A 4,979-nucleotide genomic window follows, 5' to 3' on the forward strand; every position below is an offset into this window, starting at 1 on the left:
AAATATAAAATATTTTAACATAACCTCACCTTTCAATAAACTAGTTACTTACTTTTAAAATAATATTATTTTTTTATATTTACTCTTATTAAACACCCTATAATGAATATAAAATTATTATCAATAAGTATTTTAAAAAAAATAATAATTACACCTTGAAAGACTAAAAATGTCTTAAATTTTTTAACATTCAACTCTTTAAAAAATCCCTTATATTTTTAAATGGAGGGAGTATCATTATGTGGGATCCTAATTATAAAGCACTTGGAGAAAGAATGTTCCTAAACCCTAAACCCACATTAATTAATTATTATATTTTTTCCTTTTACTTTTATTTAATGTTGATATACGAAAAAAAACTTAATTATAAGGATGTATTAAATATAAACAAATTATAAAATTTATTTAATTTTTAGATAGAGATTTAAAATTTTTCTAACTTCAGGAAATACGTCAACATAACGAAGAATGGAAAGCCCATGCTAATGAATATAATATTTAATAATGTGAAAAGGGCTTCAATCATTAATTTATAAGAAATCACCTAATTTGGGCCCAATATTCACCATGGCTGGAAACACCATATCTAATACTTACTTTAGCTTGCTTTCTTTCTTTCTTTCTTTTGACAAAAGACCTAATATCTCATCCCTATATACATACCTGAATCATATATATGATAAGCTTAGACTTGATTTAATCTTATCACTCTTTGCAAAGTAATTTATAAATAAAATTAAAAAAGTTAAATCAATTTACTTTAAAACCTCACAATCACGTTAAATAAAAATATTAAAAGCATTCACAAGGTACAAAAAAGGAGATGATTCTTTCCTTTTCCTTCCCATTTTCTTTCCCTCTTCTTCTTTTCTAACTATTATCTCAAAATTTTGGATGATCCAGATTTGATTTTCTTCAAACTATTTCATTTTATTTTACTTTTATTGTATTTTTAATTGTTCCTATTAAATTTTAGTATTTTGAATTTTATTATTTATATTATTTATAATTTAGTATTTTAATAAAAATTTTATAGGAAATCAAATCTAAATTGTCTAAATCTTAATCTAATGGCTAGAAAGGGAAAAGAAAGGAAAAGGACAAGAAGGAAGAGGATTCTCCCTGCCCCTGCGAAGCTACCATTAGCAATAATGGTTCCACACCATAGGAATTCAAATTAGTTTAGACCGGTGATGATAATAATCTCAAGTTAATTTCTTGCATACTAGGCAATAGAATAAAAAAATAACATAATTCAATTCATTAAGAAGAATATTGCACACTCACGCACAACATATAGTATATGTAAATAAATGTTAGGGAAACCAAAGTAAGTCGGTTCTCTAAAAGGGTTTCGGTGGGAATTGAATTCACAAGATTATGACTCTAGTACAGAAACAAAAAAATACAAGTTTATGAAGGAAATGATTTTTTTAATTCAAACTCAGCTGATCATCATCGATGCAAAGGTCCTATTTATACTACCTTGGAGAAAAGCAACATTTAAATGGAAATGATGAAGTTACAGGGAGTTAAACCATGTTTATTGCTTATTATGAGTACGTTAGCGGCACTAATGGCGGCACTAATGAAATGACCGAACATTTGAATTATTACTTTGGTAACTGGCATGCATTCAAGCTTCAGTTTCATCCTCCTCGGGTTTCATGGAAGTCACCCTCAAGTCAAATTCGACATCATCATTAAAGTGAGGGAATAAATCAGCAACATTGAACGCCACATATATTCTATAAGAACCAGGCAATTCCACCTTATAAGCATTGTTGGTGATCTTTTGCACAATCATAAATGAACTATCAACTCTTAAGGACAAATTGACATTTGGTTATTTAGGAAATCATTCATTTCGCAGATGCATCCAAATCAAGTCTCCCATCTTAAAAGTTTAATATTTTTTATGCTTGTCATGTTTAGTCTTTATCACAAGTTCTACTTCTATATTCATGTACGAACTTGCTCATACTGAACCAAGTGTGCGTATACATCTGTATATAATTCAAACACATGAATAAGACAAAGGCATCATAATTGACACATTAATAAGGAGAGCATCTATCCAAGCACATGACAGATAATTTAACATAAAGTGCCTTCGAAAACAATTTATCCCAGGCTTTATCAGACAATTGCTTCATTGAATTAACGTTGGATACAGGAACTTTGCCGTGTGAGCATTGAATGGATGCATTGTCAAGAGCACTGCAAATAAATAAATAAATAAAGCTTAAGTATATACTATAAATCAAGCCAACACTGACTCTGCCTAAATATTTGACAAAAGAAGCCCCAATCTATGGGAGAAGGAAAACATTCAGCCATTATATTAGGAACGGAAAGCACGGCAGTGTTACTTAATGATAAATGATAAGATAAAAATATTTGTTCCAACCTTGGACTAATGTTGCGAAGCCAGTCACTAGAAATCCAATAGAATGGTTGCTCAAGTGGTTGAACAGGAGCTTAAATAGATCGAACTTCTTGTCTTTCGACTCAGTTCTAACTCCTTCCTATGATTGTAATGTGCACACTCATCAACATGTGAAGCATTAAGGTTCTCACTCTCATCAAAATGAATAGTACAGTTTGTTATAGATTTTGTTATTGATATATTGATATTCAAATATTGATGATAAAAGCATCAAGAATTGTAACAAAGATACAGTTCAAGATTAATTACCGTGAACGAGGAGCCATCCCATTAGCATTTCCAAAGCGATGACCAAGCAACTACCACTGGACCTGATAAAGTATATAAAACAGTTATAACTTCTATCTGCTCTATTTGCCAATTTGAAGTAAATCAAACTACATACTATCCAAAATATTGTTGTCGGGGCATCATTGAATATAACTCTGACCGGTCCAAAATCACAAACTTTGAGTTTGCAATTTGCATTTGCCAATATATTCTTGGGTTTAAGGTCTTTGTGATACACCTTGGCTGCAATTAAGTGTAAGCTCGTTTAGAACTTTGAATAATTTATACAAATGAAGGTACTTACCTTCTTGTTCAAGCGTAAGTGTGTTAGTTCCAAGACCCCAGGGAGGCAGGTACAAATGATCAAGCTTGCATATGTTTTGTAAGTGAATAGGAAACCCAGCTTAAAGTGGCCAAGCCCATCTTCACACAGATAAAGGAAACAACTATTTTTCTGAACCAAATGATGCTTCTAACTGATGTTACTTTGACCCACAAAACAAACAGGACGAATATCTGTACTTAGATCGAAAGAACTCTGGTTTCTCTTTTCCTTTTGTTCTCCCATGATCTCGAAACCTGACCATTTTCTCACTGATAAATGGAATCTTAAGATCAAACCAAAAAAGAAACTATGATTGAAGTATTCTTCGTTTCATTAACTATTCATCGTATCTCTAAAAATAATAATAATAATAATTCAATTACAGTACATGGTTGGGGAAAAAAAACACCAAACTGATTATTAAAATAACATGATCTTCATCAAGTTATATATAGCAGCACCTTATTAAATGACGAATAGGCTAGAGTCAAAGTTCAAAGCTTGAGATTTAATTTCTGGAAACAAAAGTGGGCTAAATAATAAGGTTCTCTCAGCCTAGTTCTCTTGCGCTTTTTATTCCTCAACCTCACATGAGATGCACGACACCACCATCCCGATCCCCCATACCACACCGTATCATGATCTGCCTATTTATCAAAATTTTCACTTCCCGGTTCCCCATAGTCATCCAGAAAAAAATTCAAAATAGAATCATGAATACAACAGCAACAGTACAACAGTGTCTGACTTTTCAAACTCGCTCTTTCTTTTTCCTTATTATCAGCTGAAGAGAAACAAAAGCAGAATCATGAAGATTGATATAAGTATATATGGATAGGTTGACAAAAGGTAAAAATGAAAAAAGAACCTGGGTCGCTTCTCCCCTGGGATCAGGTGAGCCGAAAAGTTTATCATTCTTCAACTATTTGAATTGTGTTAGAGTTTTGCATTCTTCTTCATGTGTATTTTATATAAGAGGTAGCAACGTTATTACTGGTGTTTGATTCGACAGCCCGAGTCGACCATATGCAAGAGGATGTGGAGAAGGAGAAAAGCTGTAGAAAGCAAAGCGGAGAGGAAGATGACACTTACAGATTGAAGACCTAAGGGAGATTTCTGAATATGAATCCAGAGAGACTGCAACTAAGATTAAGCAAGATTAAGCCGTGCATGACAGAGACTGAGGAAACGAAAGGTAGAGTCTGAACTTGAGATTGGAGCTTGAGGGTGAGGCGCTGAACAAGTGACGAACAGGGACACATCGAGTGAACGGCAGGCCTTCAGAAAACGAATTAAAACATTTAATCTAAAATAGAGAGATGACATTTTTATTTAAAATAATTTTTTATTATTTAATATTTAATTAAAAAATATAATAATCAAATATTTTAATTAAAATAAAAAGGTGTCATTTCTACATCACAAATTTAAAATATTTTTTAAAATTTAATTAATAAAATTTAATAATTATATATTTTAAAATTAATATTAAATAGAGAGGTGGTGTTTTCATAATCTAAAAGCCATACCTCTCTTATTAAAAATAATTTTTAAATTTTAATAATTAATTAATAAAATTTAATAATTATATATTTCAAAAATAAATATTAGCTCATTAAAAATTTAATTTAAATTACAGAAGTGATGTTTCCAATATCTAGAAATGCCATCTCCCTCATTTAAATTAATTTTTTAATACTTAATAACAATAAACAATATTTCATAAATATATATTTTTAAAATAATAATAATTAATAAAAAATTAATTTACAAGAGAGAGGTGGCGTTTCTAACATCTTGAAACGCCACCTCTCTCGTTTAATTATTTATTTTAAAATAATATTAAATAATAAAAATTTAGCTTTAAAGAGAGACGTGGTATTTTTATTATTTGCAAAAGCCTCCTCTATTATATATATATATATATATATTAAA

The 4,979-nt window shown here is 30.3% G+C and overlaps 1 long non-coding RNA gene across 3 annotated transcripts; it reads right to left on the reverse strand.

Annotated features, from left to right (window-relative positions):
- Nucleotides 1-1,999: 1,999 nt before the first annotated feature.
- Nucleotides 2,000-4,302, reverse strand: LOC129300199 (uncharacterized). Of its 3 annotated transcripts, none has more exons than XR_008590725.1 (5): nucleotides 4,137-4,302; nucleotides 2,835-2,962; nucleotides 2,699-2,760; nucleotides 2,411-2,528; nucleotides 2,000-2,220 (listed from the first exon to the last, which is right to left on the reverse strand). It is a non-coding gene; the product is annotated as an uncharacterized LOC129300199 (long non-coding RNA). The 3 variants fall into 3 exon arrangements; XR_008590724.1 differs by having other exon boundaries at nucleotides 3,913-4,302; XR_008590723.1 differs by having other exon boundaries at nucleotides 2,835-4,302.
- Between the last annotated feature and the right edge of the window lie 677 nt (nucleotides 4,303-4,979).

The sequence above is a fragment of the Prosopis cineraria genome, unplaced genomic scaffold, assembly GCF_029017545.1.
Source record: "Prosopis cineraria cultivar Desert tree isolate PC_DT_omini unplaced genomic scaffold, ASM2901754v1 PC1475, whole genome shotgun sequence".
In the NCBI taxonomy this organism is placed as follows: Eukaryota; Viridiplantae; Streptophyta; class Magnoliopsida; order Fabales; family Fabaceae; genus Prosopis; species Prosopis cineraria.